Here is a 17,812-nt window from a genome sequence, read left to right on the forward strand (position 1 = left end):
GAAAGCTTTGTTTGTATTATTCCTAGTAGAAGTACATCTAGTCTAGAAAATTTATATTTTTTGTGATAATTTATACTCTTTTTTGATATGGCATGGAATACAATTGGACTCGAACCAAGTTGCATGACAAGTTCATGCCTTCAAACTCTCTAGTTTAATTTTTATTAGAAATTTAATATTTTTTTGTATTTATTGTAGAATATTTGTCGAGTGAGAACACGTGAAATACAAAATGGCCTCTCTTTTTATATAACAAACTAAAAAAAAGGTGTGTTTCTTATTATGATTAATAATTTCATTCTAATCTCTAGTTTAATTTATATAACAATTCTAATAGCTTATTTTGTATCTTTTGTAGATGACTTGTTCTGATGAGCACGAGCAAGTGGAATACAAAAGAGATCGTTCATTGTTATAAAACAAACTCTAGGGGAGGTGTTTCCTATTATGAATAATTATTGGTTTTGAAATATGTGTACCATTACTAACTTTGTGTTTTTTAACCTTGTTCAGTTTACTTCTTTTCCTTTCAGGAGAGGACGATACATTGTAGGAGAGATAATATGCAGAACGGGTGTTTACAATTTTTTCTTTGTTCATGTTTTTTTGTTGAGTTTGAGCATGGCCATGCTTTGTGTTGTAATTGTTTTTCTTTGTTTCACCTTTTTTCTCTTTTTTTCTAGTTTTGTTTTGGTTTCATTTATTGGGTTTGTTGTACTCGTTTTCCTTTTTCTTCACGTTCTTTGTAACTTGGTTTCAGTTTCATTTGTTGGTGTGGAAAAGGAAACAAAGGAAGCAGACAAAAAAAATGGAGGTTGTTGTTCGTAAATGACGGTGAGTCAATACACCTATATGCAATGCGCTACGCTTAAAAGTATATTTAGCCAATTTGTGGCTCCATTTTTGTGCTATTCAATTTATTATATGCTTTATCTATGTTGTCATAATCAACTACATTAATCTTCTTTAGGCAGCAAAGAGCTACAATTGTACAATCTACAAAGGTGAAGTGAAGATGCATTAGACATTCTACAACTGTGGCAGAGGATGGGTGAGACATTCCACAAATTGTAAGTGATTTATTCTATTAGCTGCTAAAATATTAGCCAAGGAAGGGCAGGTATGTGTATGTTTAATACACCGCTTTGTATATTTGTTATTTAAACTCGTGCTTTATTCATGATCTCATATATAATATTACTTTATTCATTGAGTGACTCAATTGTAGTGTCTCGGAGGGCCGAGTTGAGAAGATAGACAATGTAGATGCCACGCAAAGGGATGGGTGAGTCATGTTGGTTTCCAACAAAATAGTGTTATTATTATTTGTTTACTTGAAATTTTTTCCTTCTAGCATGGTTCTGGTGTAGTAGGGCACAGGTATGTGTATGTTTAATACATCGCTTTGTATATTTGTAATTTAAACTCGTGCTTTATTCATGATCTCATATATAATATTACTTTGTGCAGTGAGTGACTACAATTGTAGTGTCTCGGAGGGTCGGGTTGAGAAGATAGGCAATGTAGATGCCACACAAAGGATGGGTGAGTCGTGTTGGTTTCCAACAAAATAGTGTTATTATTATTTGTTTACTTGAAGTTTTTTCCTTCTAGCATGGTTCTCGGGTAGTACCACTCAGTTAGTGGTTTGACATATACATCAAATGGAATGTTTAAATTTATGTGCTTTCTTGCTCCACATCACACGCACACCCCTAGACAATGTGCACTAGAGACGAGGATGTTGTTTTTCCACGTCACTAGAGAATGTAGGTTAGGGTCTAAGAATCTATTACACAACCAACTCAAATGCCACAACAAACTACTTTGCACAATGGAATAAATACAACAAAAAATCAACATGTACATAAATAGACAACTTTTTACCACTTTTCAACAACCCAACTTCGTTATATTAACAAACTGTAGTACATTATTTAGGGCTCTGGTACCAGGGATCATGGCCCTCATACAATCACTAATACAAGAAATACAAACTAGGGTTCGGTGTCAGTCCTTCAACCAATCTACCTTGAACAAGACAACACTTGACCTACTTGTTGATGTAGCGCTCCACAGCCCTTTCAGTCCATGTGTCCCGAACACATATGTCGTTCCTTTGGCTCCCAAACTACAACAACACCAATCTGCCTCTATCAATGAATCCTGCTCCTTTAGGTCTCTGAACACGGCTCTCCAACTGCCCTCTAGTTGATCATTAGTCCATCAATGAATCAACACATAGGGTCTTCTTGTGAGTTGTTCACAACTTTATTCGTGAATAACTCTGAGATTACCCACTGTTGCTCCTTATCTCTTTGGGACTCCTTCCCACTATTACCTTCTTGTGCTGCTCCAATGTAAACAATCTTAGGGCATGGAGGGTTGCCCACTATGATTGTCTATAGTCCTTATCCAACAATTAACTTAGGGATGATTCATAAGTATCCTTGTCTACCCTTATTTCTCCAAGAACCAAACCCTTAGGCTTCTCAAAGTTTGTCCTTGTTATAGCAGCCAAATTCCTTGTCAAACTGATCTAGGGCTGCAAGGACACCTTCTTTTATCCTCCACACAGTCCTTTAGATGCCCCTCAAACTTTGTCCAAACTAGGATAACCATCCACTAAAAATAAACATCAAAACAAGAGGACAAACATACCTTGTTCTGCAACCTCTTCCTGCTCCCCTTGACCTCGGCTTCAGTGCAATTTCTGAGCTCTAGTGAGGGCACATGTCAACCCTAAATTCTGATCCAAAACTTGTGTTTTCCCTCACTTCAGGCCTCTTCTAACTATGTTGTCCCCTGCTGTGATTGTGGCCTAGGTTAGGCATCCTACTAGGCCTCTCCACCCTCCCCAAAAGATATGTCGTTCACCTGCAATCAATCCAGAGAACCTGCGGCCTGAAACACAAAGAAAAATCTCCTCAAACGTGCACAAAATTTGCCCAAAATTCACCTCTTAGCCCTCGGCCTGTTGCCTATCAATATTGTCCTCAAAACAGTCTCAAGAAGACACAAAAATGCTCCTTCTCCACTTCGCTTGAACTCCTTTTGATCTTCATCTATTTCAGAGGTATATTCTTTAATGTGTTGCTCCTTGGATGTCTGGAATGATCTCTCTCCTCTCACATATTTATATCTTTTACTTACGGTGACATTTATCCCTTCAAGAAGGGCCAATGTAACTAAGGCCGACTTGATCTTTAAAATAATTCACCCACTCAAAACATATAAACGTTCATTTTTCCACAGTGACAAAGGCTCTCTTGGTGCTTGAAGCAACCCCTTGCTCCTTTAAGGGTGTTCTATCATGTCCAAGTGCCAAGTCATCAAATCTCTTCATGGATTCACACCCACAACTTTGGGTGCAAAGCTCACAACTTGGGTACTCTTGCCCGCAAATCCCATGTGGTTCCAAATCCTTCACAACCTTGTACCCTAGGGTTTGGAGTACCTACCAAGCTACAAATTTCAACAGAGGATGGTAAGGTTGAGCAACCAAGCATACAAACCCTTCAACCAATCATCCATTGTGCTAATAGACAACACTATTGCCTTGTGGCCTCTAGGATTTTGGATGTTCAATATGTTTAAATATGCTTAGATCTCTCTACAAAAAGAATTATTTCTCTTATGAAAACATTAATTGCATTATTCCTAGTAGAATTCGTTCTAGTTTAGAAAATTTATATATTTTGAGATATAGCATGAAATATAAATGGATTGTAATTAAGTTGGATGACAAGTTCGTGCCTTCAACTCTCTAGTTTAACTTTTATTAGAATCCTAATAGTTTATTGTGTATCTATTGCAGATGGTTGATTTCAGTGAGCACGAATAGTGAAATACAGAATGGATTATCCCCCTTTACATAACGAAACTCAAAGACATGTATGTTTCATATTATGATTGATTATTACATTCAACTCTCTAGTTTAACTTGTATAATGATTCTAATATTGTATTATGTATCTGTTGTAGATGGCTTGTTCTGGTGAGCACAAGTAAATGGAATACAAAGCACTGTCTATCGTTAAACAACAAATTCTAAAGGAGGTATGTTTCTTATTCTAAATAATTATCAGTTTTTAACTATGCTTATCATTACTATGTATGTTTGTATTTTAACCTTAACTACCCCACTTTTTTTCTTTTCAGCGGAGTAGAGGACACTGCAATAGAAATAATGTGCAAGGGGAAAGTTTGCAATTTTTTGTTTGTTGTTGTCTACATCTTTTGTTTTTGTCGAGTTTGAGAGTGACCATGCTTTGTGTCGTACTCATTTTCTCATTTCTTTTAGTTTGGTCTTGGTTTTGTTTGCATGGAGAGAAAATGAAAGAAATGAGGTGGAGGTTATCATTGATAAATGAAGGTGAATCACCCTAACTATAGACAATGCACTTCACTCACAATTATCTTTTCCTCATTCGTGACTCTATTTGCTTGCTTTTCAATTTATTATATGGTTTATATGGGGTCTCATACTCAACTATATTTATTTTCTTTTTGTAGTGAGCGACTACAGTTGTATAGTCTGTGAAGGTGAAGTGGTGAAAATACCTTAGAGATTCTACAAACGCATCGCAAAGGATTGGTGAGCCATATTTTTTTCCTACATAATAATATTGTGCTTTAGTCTATCGTAATATATGTTGCTTGCACAATGATTCATCCTTTTGTCATTGCTTCAAGGTAGTATGATCTTGTTAATGGGTGTGAGGTTTTAGATTTTCTGAAAATTTTGATACGAAATAGAGAGAAAAGTTATAACAGGGTTCACATTTCGAGGCTTATTGTTCATAATTGTTGCTGTTATCACATTACTGAAGAGTTAGCAGGTATGTGTATGATTAATTTATCACTCTGTATATTTTTTATTCAATTTCTCTCATGGTTTATTCATGATTTCACATACAAGATTACTTTGTGCAACTAGTGACTATCACTATAGTGTCTAGGATGGTCGAGTGGAGAAGATACTCTAAGCAATGCAAATGGAGCATAGAGGATGGGTGAGTCATAGTTTTGCAATAAAATAGTATTTTTATTATTTGTTTGCACTACTATTTCTCCTTCGAGCATGGTTCTTGGGTTGTATTACTCAATTAGTGGTTTCACGTATACATCACATGGTTTTTTTAAATTTGTATTTTTTTTTGGCTCTCCATAGTACATGCCCTATAGAAGAGGTGGGTAAAGTTGAGCAAGAAAGGATATTGACCCTTCAACCAATCAACCGTCATGCTAACATACAACACTATTGCCTTGTGGACCCTATGGTTTTGGGAGTTCAATTTGTTTAGATATGTTTAGATTCATTTTCAAACAAAAAAAATTACCTCTTATGAAAGCATTGTTTGTATTATTCCTAGTAGAAGTACATCTAGTCTAGAATATTTATATTTTTTGTGATAATTTATATTTTTTTGTGATATGGCATGGAATACAATTGGACTTGAACTAAGTTACATTACAAGTTCATGCCTTCAAACTCTCTAGTTTAACTTTTATTAGAAATTTAATATTTTTTTATGTATTTATTGCAGAATATTTGTACAGTATGTGAAATACAAAATGGCCTCTCTTTTTATATAACAAAATTAAAGAAAGGTGTGTTTCTTATTATGATTAATAATTTCATTCTAATCTCTAGTTTAATTTATATAACAATTCTAATAGCTTCTTTTGTATCTTTTGTAGATGACTTGTTCTGATGAGCACGAGCAAGTGGAATACAAAAGAGATCGTTCATTGTTATAAAACAAACACTAGGGGAGGTATGTTTCCTGTTATGAATAATTATTGGTTTTGAAATATGTGTACCATTAATAACCATGTGTATGTTAACCTTGTTCAGTTTACTTCTTTTCCTTTCAGGAGAGGACGGTACGGTACATTGCAGGAGAGATAATGTGCAGAATGGGTGTTTGCATTTTTTTCTTTGTTCATGTTTTTTTTGTTGAGTTTGAGCATGGCCATGCTTTTTGTTTTAATCGTTTTTCTTTGTTTCACCTTTTTTTTTTTCTCTTTTTTTGTAGTTTTGTCTTGGCTTCATTTAATGGGTTTGTTGTACTCGTTTTTTTTTTTTTTTCACGTTCTTTGTAATTTGGACTCAGTTTCATTTGTTGGTGTGGAAAAGGAAACAAAGGAAGTAGACAAAAGAAATGGAGGTTATTGTTCGTAAATGAGGGTGAGTCAACACACCTATATGCAATGTGCTTCACTTAAAAGTATATTTTGCTCATTTGTGGCTCCATTTTTTTTGCTATTCAATTTATTATATGCTTTATCTATGTTGTCATAATCAACTACATTGATCTTCTTTATGTAGTGAAGGGCTAGAATTGTACAATCTACAAAGGTGAAGTGGTGAAGATGCATTAGACATTCTACAATTGTGGTAGAGAATGGGTGAGACATTCTACAAATTGTAAGTGATTTATTCTATTTGTTGCTAAAATATTAGCCAAGGGAGGGCAGGTATGTGTATGTTTAATACATTGCTTTGTATATTTGTTATTTAAACTTGTGCTTTATTCATGATCTCATATATAATATTACTTTGTTCATTGAGTGACTACAATTGTAGTGTCTCGAAGGGAAGGGTCGAGTTGAGAAGATAGACAATGTAGATGGCATGCAAAGGATAGGTTAGTTGTGTCGGTTTCCAACAAAATAGTGTTATTATTATTTGTTTACTAGAAGTTTTTTCCTTCTAGCATGGTTCTCGTGTAGTAGGGCATGTATGCGTATGTTTAATACATTGCTGTGTATATCTGTAATTTAAACTCGTGCTTTATTCATGATCTCATATATAATATTACTTTGTGCAGTGAGTGACTACAATTGTAGTGTCTCGGAGGGTCGAGTTGAGAAGATAGACAATGTAGATGCCACACAAAGGATGGGTGAGTCGTGTTGGTTTCCAACAAAATAGTGTTATTATTGTTTGTTTACTTGAAGTTTTTTCCTTCTAGCATGGTTCTCGGGTAGTACCACTCAGTTAGTGGTTTGACATATACATCAAATGGAATGTTTACATTTATGTGCTCTCTTGCTCCACATCACACACACACCCCTAGACAATGTGCACTAGAGACAAAGATGTTGTTTTTCCACGTCAGTTGAGAATGTAGGTTAGGGTCTAAGAATCTATGACACAACCAACTCAAATGCCACAACAAACTACTTTGCACAATGGAATAAATACAACAAAAATTCAACATGTGCATAAATAACAACTTTTTACCACTTTTCAACAACCCAACTTCGTTATATTAACAAACTGTAGTACATTATTTAGGGCTCTGGTACTAGGGATCATGGCCCTCATACAATCACTAATACAAGAAATACAAACTAGGGTTTGGTGTCAGTCCTTCAACCAATCTACCTTGAACAAGACAACACTTGACCTACTTGTTGATGTAGCGCTCTACAGCACTTTGAGTCGATGTGTCTCGGATACATATGTCGTTCCTTTGGCTCCCAAACTACAACAACACCAATCTGCCTCTATCAATGAATCTTGCTCCTTTAGGTCTCTGAACACGGCTCTCCAACTGCCCTCTAGTTGATCATTAGTCCATAAATGAATCAACACATAGGGTCTTCTTGTGAGTTGTTCACAACTTTGTTTGTGAATAACTCTGAGATTACCCACTATTGCTCCTCAGCGCTTTGGGACTTCTTCCCACTATTGCCTTCTTGTGTTGCTCCAATGCAAACAATCTTAGGGCATGGTGCGTTGCCCACTATGATTGTCTATAGTCCTTCTCCAACAATTAACATAAGCCTCCTTGGCTACCCTTATTTCTCCAAGAACCAAACCCTTAGGCTTCTCGAAGTTTGTCTTTCTTATAGCAGCCAAATTCCTTGTCAAACTGATCTAGGGCTGCAAGGACACCTCCTTCTACCCTCCACACAGTCCTTTAGATGCCCCTCAAACTTTGTCCAAACTAGGATAACCATCCACTAAAAACCAAGATCAAAACAAGAGGACAAACATACTTTGTTCTACAACCTCTCGTCGCTCCTCTTGACCTCGGCTTCAAGGCAATTTTTGAGCTCTAGTGAGGGCCAACGTCAACCCTAAATTCTGATCCAAAACTTGTTTTTTCCCTCACTTCAGGCATCTTCTAACTACGTTGTCCCCTACTGTGATTGTGGCCTAGGTTAGGAATCCTACTAGGCCTCTTCGCCCTCCCCAAAAGATATGTCGTTAAACTTGCAATCAATCTTGAGAACCTGCGGCCTTAAACACATAGAAAAATCTCCCCAAACATGCAAAAAATTTGCCCAAAATTCACCTCTTAGCTCTCGGCCTGTTGCCTATCAATATTTCCCTCAAAACAATCTCAAGAAGACACAAAAATGCTCCTCCTCCACTTCGCTTGAACTCCTTTTGATCTTCATCTATTTCAGAGGTATATTCTTTGATGTGTTTCTCCTTGGATGTGTGGAATGAGCTCTCTCCTCTCACGTATTTATATCTTTCGCTTAGCGTGACATTTATCCTTTCAAGAAGGGTCTCTTTAACTAAGGCCGACTCGATCTTTAAAGCAATTCACCCACTCAAAACATATAAACGTTCATTTTTCCACAATGATAATGGCTCTCTTGGTGCTTGAAGCAATGCCTTGCTCCTTTAAGGGTGCTCTCTCAGGTCCAAGTGCCAAATCATCGAATATCTTCATGGATTCACACCAACAACTTTGGGTGCAAAGCCCACAGCTTGGGTACTCTTGCCCACAAATCCCATGCGGTTCCAAATCCTTCACAACCTTGTACCCTAGGGTTTGGAGTACCTACCAAACTACAAATGTCAATAGAGGATGGTAAGGTTGAGCAAGCAAGCATACAGACCCTTCAACCAGTCAACCATTGTGTTAATAGACAACACTGTTGCCTTGTGGCCTCTAGGATTTTGGGTGTTCAATATGTTTAAATATGCTTAGATCCCTCTACAAAAAGAATTATTTCTCTTATGAAAACATTAATTGCATTATTCCTCATAGAAGTACTTCTAGTTTAGAAAATTTATATATTTTGAGATATAGCATGGAATATAAATGGACTGTAATTAAGTTGGATGACAAGTTTTTGCCTTTAACTGTCTAGTTTAACTTTTATTAGAATCCTAATAGTTTATTGTGTATCTATTGCAGATGGTTGATTCCAGTGAGCACAAATACGTGAAATACAAAATGGATTATCCCCCTTTATATAACAAAACTCAAAGACATGTATGTTTCATATTATGATTGATTATTACATTCAACTCTCTAGTTTAACTTGTATAATGATTCTAATATTTTATTATGTATATGTTGTAGATGGCTTGTTCTAGTGAGCACAAATAAATGGAATAAAAAGCAATGTCTATCCTTATATAACAAATTCTAAAGGAGGTATGTTTCTTATTCTAAATAATTATCAGTTTAACCTTAACCACCCCACTTTTTTTCTTTTCGGCGGAGGAGAGGATACTGCAATAGAAATAATGTGCAAGGAGAAGTTTGCAATTTTTTATTTGTTGTTGTCTACATGTTTTGTTTTTGTCGAGATTGAGAGTGACCATGCTTTTTGTTGTACTCGTTTTCTCATTTCTTGTAGTTTAGTCTTGGTTTTGTTTGCATGGAGAGAAAATGAAAGAAATGAGGTGGAGGTTATCATTGATAAATGAAGGTGAATCACCCTAACTATACACAATGCACTTTACTCACAGTTATCTATTCATCATTCTCTCATTTCTTGTAGTTTAGTCTTGGTTTTGTTTGCATGGAGAGAAAATGAAAGAAATGAGGTGGAGGTTATCATTGATAAATGAAGGTGAATCACCCTAACTATACACAATGCACTTTACTCACAGTTATCTATTCATCATTCGTGACTCTATTTGCTTGCTTTTCAATTTATTATATGGTTTATATGGGGTCTCATACTCAACTATATTTATTTTCTTTGTGTAGTGAGCGACTACAGTTGTATAGTCTATGAAGGAGAAGTGAAAATACCTTAGAGATTCTACAAACGCAGCGCAAAGGATTGGTGAGCCATATTTTTTTCATACATAATAATATTGTGCTTTAATCCACCGTAATATATGTTGGTTGCATAATGATTCATCCTTTTGTCATGGCTTCAAGGTAGTATGATCTTGTTAATGGGTGTGAGGTTTGAGATTTTCCAAAACATTTGATACGAAATAGAGAGAAAAGTTATAACGGGGTTCACATTTCCAGGCTTATTGTTCATAATTGTTGCTGCTATAACATTACCGAAGAGTTAGCAGGTATGTGTATGATTAATTTATCGCTCTGTAAATTTTTTTATCCAATTCTCTCGTGGTTTATTCATGATTTCACATACAAGATTACATTGTGCGGTGACTACCGCTGTAGTGTCTGGGATGGTCGAGTGGAGAAGATACACTAAGCAATGCAAATGGAGCATAGAGGATGGGTGAGTCGTAGTTTTCCAAAAAAATAGTATTTTTATTATTTGTTTGCACTACTATTTCTCCTTCGAGAATGGTTCTTGGGTTGTATTACTCAATTAGTGGTTTCACGTATACATCACATGGTTTTTTTAAATTTGTTTTTTTTTTGGCTCTACATAGTACATGCCCTATAGAAGAGGTGGGTAAAGTTGAGAAAGCAAGCATATTGACCCTTCAACCAAGCAACCATCGTGCTAACATACAACACTATTGCTTTGTGGACCCTATGGTTTTGGGAGTTCAATTTGTTTAAATATGTTTAGATTCATTTTCAAACAAAAGAAAATATACCTCTTATGAAAGCATTGTTTGTATTATTCCTAGTACAAGTACATCTAGTCTAGAAAATTTATATTTTTTGTGATATGGCATGGAATACAATTGGACTCGAACAAAGTTGCATGACAAGTTCATGCCTTCAAACTCTCTAGTTTAACTTTTAATAGAAATTTAATATTTTTTTTATGTATTTATTGCAGAATATTTGTCCAGTGAGAACACGTGAAATAATATAAAACGACCTCTCTTTTTATATAACAAACTCAAAGAAAGGTTTGTTTCTTATTATGATTAATAATTTCATTCTAATCTCTAGTTTAATTTATATAACAATTCTAATAGCTTATTTTGTATCTTTTGTAGATGACTTGTTCTGATGAGCACGAGCAAGTGGAATACAAAAGAGATCGTTCATTGTTATAAAACAAACTCTAGGGGAGGTATGTTTCCTATTATGAATAATTATTGGTTTTGAAATATGTGTACCATTACTAACTATGTGTATTTTAACCTTGTTTAGTTTACTTCTTTTCTTTCCAGGGGAGGACGGTACATTGCAGGAGAGATAATGTGCAGAACTGGTGTTTGCATTTTTTTTCTTTGTTCATTTTTTTTGTTTGTTGAGTTTGAGCATGGCCATGCTTTGTGTTGTAATTGTTTTTCTTTGTTTCACCTTTTTTTCTCTTTTTTTTTGTAGTTTTGTCTTGGTTTCATTTATTGGGTTTGTTGTACTTGTTTTCCTTTTTTTTCACGTTCTTTACAATGTGGTCTCAATTTCATTTGTTGGTGTGGAAAAGGAAACAAAGGAAGCAGATAAAAAAATGGGGGTTATTATTCGTAAATGAGGGTGAGTCAACACAGCTATGTGCAATGCGCTTAACTGAAACGTCTATTTTGCTAATTTGTGGCTCCATTTTTGTGCTATTCAATTTATTATATGCTTTATCTATGTTGTCATAATCAACTACATTAATCTTCTTTAGGCAACAAAGAGCTACAATTGTACAATCTACAAAGGTGAAGTGAAGATGCATTAGACATTCTACAACTGTGGCAGAGGATGGGTGAGACATTCCACAAATTGTAAGTGATTTATTCTATTAGCTGCTAAAATATTAGCCAAGGAAGGGCAGGTATGTGTATGTTTAATACACCGGTTTGTATATTTGTTATTTAAACTCGTGCTTTAATCATGATCTCATATATAATATTACTTTATTCATTGAGTGACTCAATTGTAGTGTCTCGGAGGGCCGAGTTGAGAAGATAGACAATGTAGATGCCACGCAAAGGGATGGGTGAGTCATGTTGGTTTCCAACAAAATAGTGTTATTATTATTTGTTTACTTGAAGTTTTTTCCTTCTAGCATGGTTCTGGTGTAGTAGGGCATAGGTATGTGTATGTTTAATACATCGCTTTGTATATTTGTAATTTAAACTCGTGCTTATTCATGATCTCATATATAATATTACTTTGTGTAGTGAGTGACTACAATTGTAGTGTCTCGGAGGGTCGGGTTGAGAAGATAGACAATGTAGATGCCATACAAAGGATGGGTGAGTCGTGTTGGTTTCCAACAAAATAGTGTTATTATTATTTGTTTACTTGAAGTTTTTTCCTTCTAGCATGGTTCTCGGGTAGTACCACTCAGTTAGTGGTTTGACATATACATCAAATGGAATGTTTAAATTTATGTGCTTTCTTGCTCCACATCACACGCACACCCCTAGACAATGTGCACTAGAGACGAGGATGTTGTTTTTCCACGTCACTAGAGAATGTAGGTTAGGGTCTAAGAATTTATTACACAACCAACTCAAATGCCACAACTAAATACTTCCCACAATGGAATAAATACAACAAAAAATCAACATGTACATAAATAGACAACTTTTTACCACTTTCCAACAACCCAACTTCGTTATATTAACAAATTGTAGTACATTATTTAGAGCTCTGGTACCAAGGATCATGGCCCTCATACAATCACTAATACAAGAAATACAAACAAGGGTTCAGTGTCAGTCCTTCAACCTATCTACCTTGAACAAGACAAGACTTGACCTACTTGTTGATGTAGCGCCCCACAGGCCTTTCAGTCCATGTGTCTCGAACACATATGTCGTTCCTTTGGCTCCCAAACTACAACAACACCAATCTGCCTCTATCAATGAATCTTGCTCCTTTAGGTCTCTGAACACGGCTCTCCAACTGCCCTCTAGTTGATAATTAGTCCATCAATGAATCAACACATAGGGTCTTCTTTTGAGTTGTTCACAACTTTATTCGTGAATAACTCTGAGATTACCCACTGTTGCTCCTTATCTCTTTGGGACTCCTTCCCACTATTACCTTCTTGTGCTGCTCCAATGTAAACAATCTTAGGGCATGGAGGGTTGCCCACTATGATTGTCTATAGTCCTTATCCAACAATTAACTTAGGGATGATTCATAAGTCTCCTTGTCTACCCTTATTTCTCCAAGAACCAAACCCTTAGGCTTCTCAAAGTTTGTCCTTGTTATAGCAGCCAAATTCCTTGTCAAACTGATCCAGGGCTGCAAGGACACCTTCTTTTATCCTCCACACAGTCCTTTAGATGCCCCTCAAACTTTGTCCAAACTAGGATAACCATCAACTAAAAATAAACATCAAAACAAGAGGACAAACATACCTTGTTCTGCAACCTCCTCCTGCTCCCCTTGACCTCGGCTTCAGTGCAATTTCTGAGCTCTAGTGAGGGCACATGTCAACCCTAAATTCTGATCCAAAACTTTTGTTTTCCCTCACTTCAGGCCTCTTCTAACTATGTTGTCCCCTGCTGTGATTGTGGCATAGGTTAGGCATCCTACTAGGCCTCTCCACCCTCCCCAAAAGATATGTCGTTCACCTGCAATCAATCCAGAGAACCTGCGACCTGAAACACAATGAAAAATCTCCTCAAACGTGCACAAAATTTGCCCAAAATTCACCTCTTAGCCCTCGGCCTGTTGCCTATCAATATTGTCCTCAAAACAGTCTCAAGAAGACACAAAAATGCTCCTTCTCCACTTCGCTTGAACTCGTTTTGATCTTCATCTATTTCAGACGTATATTCTTTAATGTGTTGCTCCTTGGATGTCTGGAATGATCTCTCTCCTCTCACATATTTATATCTTTTACTTAGGGTGACATTTATCCCTTCAAGAAGGGCCAGTGTAACTAAGGCCGACTTGATCTTTAAAATAATTCACCCACTCAAAACATATAAACGTTCATTTTTCCACAGTGACAAGGGCTCTCTTGGTGCTTGAAGCAACCACTTGCTCCTTTAAGGGTGTTCTATCATGTCCAAGTGCCAAGTCATCAAATCTCTTCATGGATTCACACCCACAACTTTGGGTGCAAAGCTCACAACTTGGGTACTCTTGCCCGCAAATCCCATGTGGTTCCAAATCCTTCACAACCTTGTACCCTAGGGTTTGGAGTACCTACCAAGCTACAAATTTTAACAGAGGATGGTAAGGTTGAGCAACCAAGCATACAAACCCTTCAACCAATCATCCATTGTGCTAATAGACAACACTATTGCCTTGTGGCCTCTAGGATTTTGGATGTTCAATATGTTTAAATATGCTTAGATCTCTCTACAAAAAGAATTATTTCTCTTATGAAAACATTAATTGCATTATTCCTAGTAGAATTAGTTCTAGTTTAGAAAATTTATATATTTTGAGATATAGCATGAAATATAAATGGATTGTAATTAAGTTGGATGACAAGTTCGTGCCTTCAACTCTCTAGTTTAACTTTTATTAGAATCCTAATAGTTTATTGTGTATCTATTGCAGATGGTTGATTTCAGTGAGCACGAATAGTGAAATACATAATGGATTATCCCCCTTTACATAACGAAACTCAAAGACATGTATGTTTCATATTATGATTGATTATTACATTCAACTCTCTAGTTTAACTTGTATAATGATTCTAATATTTTATTATGTATCTGTTGTAGATGGCTTGTTCTGGTGAGCACAAGTAAATGGAATACAAAGCAATGTCTATCGTTATATAACAAATTCTAAAGGAGGTATGTTTCTTATTCTAAATAATTATCAGTTTTTAAATATGCTTATCATTACTATCTATGTTTGTATTTTAACCTTAACCACCCCACTTTTTTTCTTTTCAGCGGAGGAGAGGACACTGCAATAGAAATAATGTGCAAGGGGGAAGTTTGCAATTTTTTGTTTGTTGTTGTCTACATGTTTTGTTTTTGTCGAGTTTGAGAGTGACCATGCTTTGTGTTGTACTCATTTTCTCATTTCTTGTAGTTTGGTCTTGGTTTTGTTTGCATGGAGAGAAAATGAAAGAAATGAGGTGGAGGTTATCATTGATAAATGAAGGTGAATCACCCTAACTATACACAATGCACTTCACTCACAATTATCTTTTCCTCATTCGTGACTCTATTTGCTTGCTTTTCAATTTATTATATGGTTTATATGGGGTCTCATACTCAACTATATTTATTTTCTTTGTGTAGTGAGCGACTACAGTTGTATAGTCTATGAAGGTGAAGTGGTGAAAATACCTTAGAGATTCTACAAACGCATCGCAAAGGATTGGTGAGCCATATTTTTTTCCTACATAATAATATTGTGCTTTAATCCACCGTAATATATGTTGCTTGCACAATGATTCATCCTTTTGTCATGGCTTCAAGGTAGTATGATCTTGTTAATGGGTGTGAGGTTTTAGATTTTCTGAAAATTTTGATACGAAATAGAGAGAAAAGTTATAACGGGGTTCACATTTCGAGGGTTATTGTTCATAATTGTTGCTTTTATCACATTACTGAAGAGTTAGCAGGTATGTGTATGATTAATTTATCACTCTGTATATTTTTTATTCAATTTCTCTCATGGTTTATTCATGATTTCACATACAAGATTACTTTGTGCAACTAGTGACTATCACTATAGTGTCTAGGATGGTCGAGTGGAGAAGATACTCTAAGCAATGCAAATGGAGCATAGAGGATGGGTGAGTCATAGTTTTGCAATAAAATAGTATTTTTATTATTTGTTTGCACTACTATTTCTCCTTCGAGCATGGTTCTTGGGTTGTATTACTCAATTAGTGGTTTCACGTATACATCACATGGTTTTTTTAAATTTGTATTTTTTTTGGCTCTCCATAGTACATGCCCTATAGAAGAGGTGGGTAAAGTTGAGCAAGAAAGGATATTGACCCTTCAACCAATCAACCGTCATGCTAACATACAACACTATTGCCTTGTGGACCCTATGGTTTTGGGAGTTCAATTTGTTTAGATATGTTTAGATTCATTTTCAAACAAAAAAAAAATTACCTCTTATGAAAGCATTGTTTGTATTATTCCTAGTAGAAGTACATCTAGTCTAGAAAATTTATATTTTTTGTGATAATTTATATTTTTTTGTGATATGGCATGGAATACGATTGGACTTGAACTAAGTTACATTACAAGTTCATGCCTTCAAACTCTCTAGTTTAACTTTTATTAGAAATTTAATATTTTTTATGTATTTATTGCAGAATATTTGTACAGTATGTGAAATACAAAATGGCCTCTCTTTTTATATAACAAAATTAAAGAAAGGTGTGTTTCTTATTATGATTAATAATTTCATTCTAATCTCTAGTTTAATTTATATAACAATTCTAATAGCTTCTTTTGTATCTTTTGTAGATGACTTGTTCTGATGAGCACGAGCAAGTGGAATACAAAAGAGATCGTTCATTGTTATAAAACAAACACTAGGGGAGGTATGTTTCCTGTTATGAATAATTATTGGTTTTGAAATATGTGTACCATTAATAACCATGTGTATGTTAACCTTGTTCAATTTACTTCTTTTCCTTTCAGGAGAGGACGGTACGGTACATTGCACGATAGATAATGTGCAGAATGGGTGTTTGCATTTTTTTCTTTGTTCATGTTTTTTTTGTTGAGTTTGAGCATGGCCATGCTTTTTGTTTTAATCGTTTTTCTTTGTTTCACCTTTTTTTTTCTCTTTTTTTGTAGTTTTGTCTTGGCTTCATTTAATGGGTTTGTTGTACTCGTTTTTTTTTTTTCACGTTCTTTGTAATTTGGACTCGGTTTCATTTGTTGGTGTGGAAAAGGAAACAAAGGAAGTAGACAAAAGAAATGGAGGTTATTGTTCGTAAATGAGGGTGAGTCAACACACCTATATGCAATGTGCTTCACTTAAAAGTATATTTTGCTCATTTGTGGCTCCATTTTTTTTGCTATTCAATTTATTATATGCTTTATCTATGTTGTCATAATCAACTACATTGATCTTCTTTATGTAGTGAAGAGCTAGAATTGTACAATCTACAAAGGTGAAGTGGTGAAGATGCATTAGACATTCTACAATTGTGGTAGAGGATGGGTGAGACATTCTACAAATTGTAAGTGATTTATTCTATTTGTTGCTAAAATATTAGCCGAGGGAGGGCAGGTATGTGTATGTTTAATACATTGCTTTGTATATTTGTTATTTAAACTTGTGCTTTATTCATGATCTCATATATAATATTACTTTGTTCATTGAGTGACTACAATTGTAGTGTCTCGAAGGGAAGGGTCGAGTTGAGAAGATAGACAATGTAGATGGCATGCAAAGGATAGGTTAGTTGTGTCGATTTCCAACAAAATAGTGTTATTATTATTTGTTTACTAGAAGTTTTTTCCTTCTAGCATGGTTCTCGTGTAGTAGGGCATGTATGCATATGTTTAATACATTGCTGTGTATATTTGTAATTTAAACTCGTGCTTTATGTAAGATTTTGAGATACACAGATAGATCTAGATCTGCAAAACAATAACAAGCTTGCAAGAGAAAGAAGAAAGCAAGAATTGAGAAAGAATGAAAAGTAAATTCTACATTATGAGGTTTAGAATAAATACACAAAAGCACCTAAGTTAAGCTTAGTTGTGCATGCAATAACTAAAGCTAACTAAAGCTAAGTGTGCTGTGCCGCATGCATGCAAGCAATA

The 17,812-nt window shown here is 35.3% G+C and overlaps 3 long non-coding RNA genes across 5 annotated transcripts; all 3 read left to right on the top strand.

Moving 5' to 3' along the window:
• Window positions 1-970: 970 nt before the first annotated feature.
• On the top strand, window positions 971-6,187 carry LOC149150305 (uncharacterized). Of its 3 annotated transcripts, none has more exons than XR_016263078.1 (10): window positions 971-1,070; window positions 1,229-1,285; window positions 1,471-1,545; window positions 3,818-3,894; window positions 3,985-4,059; window positions 4,162-4,375; window positions 4,516-5,015; window positions 5,550-5,613; window positions 5,704-5,780; window positions 5,881-6,187. It is a non-coding gene; the product is annotated as an uncharacterized LOC149150305 (long non-coding RNA). The 3 variants fall into 3 exon arrangements; XR_016263079.1 differs by having other exon boundaries at window positions 979-1,285; window positions 4,516-4,841; window positions 4,955-5,015; XR_016263077.1 differs by having other exon boundaries at window positions 979-1,285.
• A 161-nt stretch (window positions 6,188-6,348) lies between these two features.
• On the top strand, window positions 6,349-9,691 carry LOC149150306 (uncharacterized). Its single transcript, XR_016262191.1, has 5 exons — window positions 6,349-6,653; window positions 6,837-6,911; window positions 9,171-9,248; window positions 9,339-9,413; window positions 9,619-9,691. It is a non-coding gene; the product is annotated as an uncharacterized LOC149150306 (long non-coding RNA).
• Window positions 9,692-9,765: 74 nt separating this feature from the next.
• LOC149150307 (uncharacterized) lies at window positions 9,766-12,081 on the top strand. The gene is made up of 9 exons (XR_016263483.1): window positions 9,766-9,834; window positions 9,975-10,053; window positions 10,248-10,297; window positions 10,407-10,467; window positions 10,984-11,056; window positions 11,147-11,223; window positions 11,324-11,630; window positions 11,767-11,866; window positions 12,025-12,081. It is a non-coding gene; the product is annotated as an uncharacterized LOC149150307 (long non-coding RNA).
• Window positions 12,082-17,812: the final 5,731 nt, after the last annotated feature.

Source organism: Pinus tabuliformis, chromosome 9 (genome assembly GCF_031772625.1).
Source record: "Pinus tabuliformis cultivar Carrire ecotype Pingquan chromosome 9, CPIR1, whole genome shotgun sequence".
In the NCBI taxonomy this organism is placed as follows: domain Eukaryota; kingdom Viridiplantae; phylum Streptophyta; class Pinopsida; order Pinales; family Pinaceae; genus Pinus; species Pinus tabuliformis.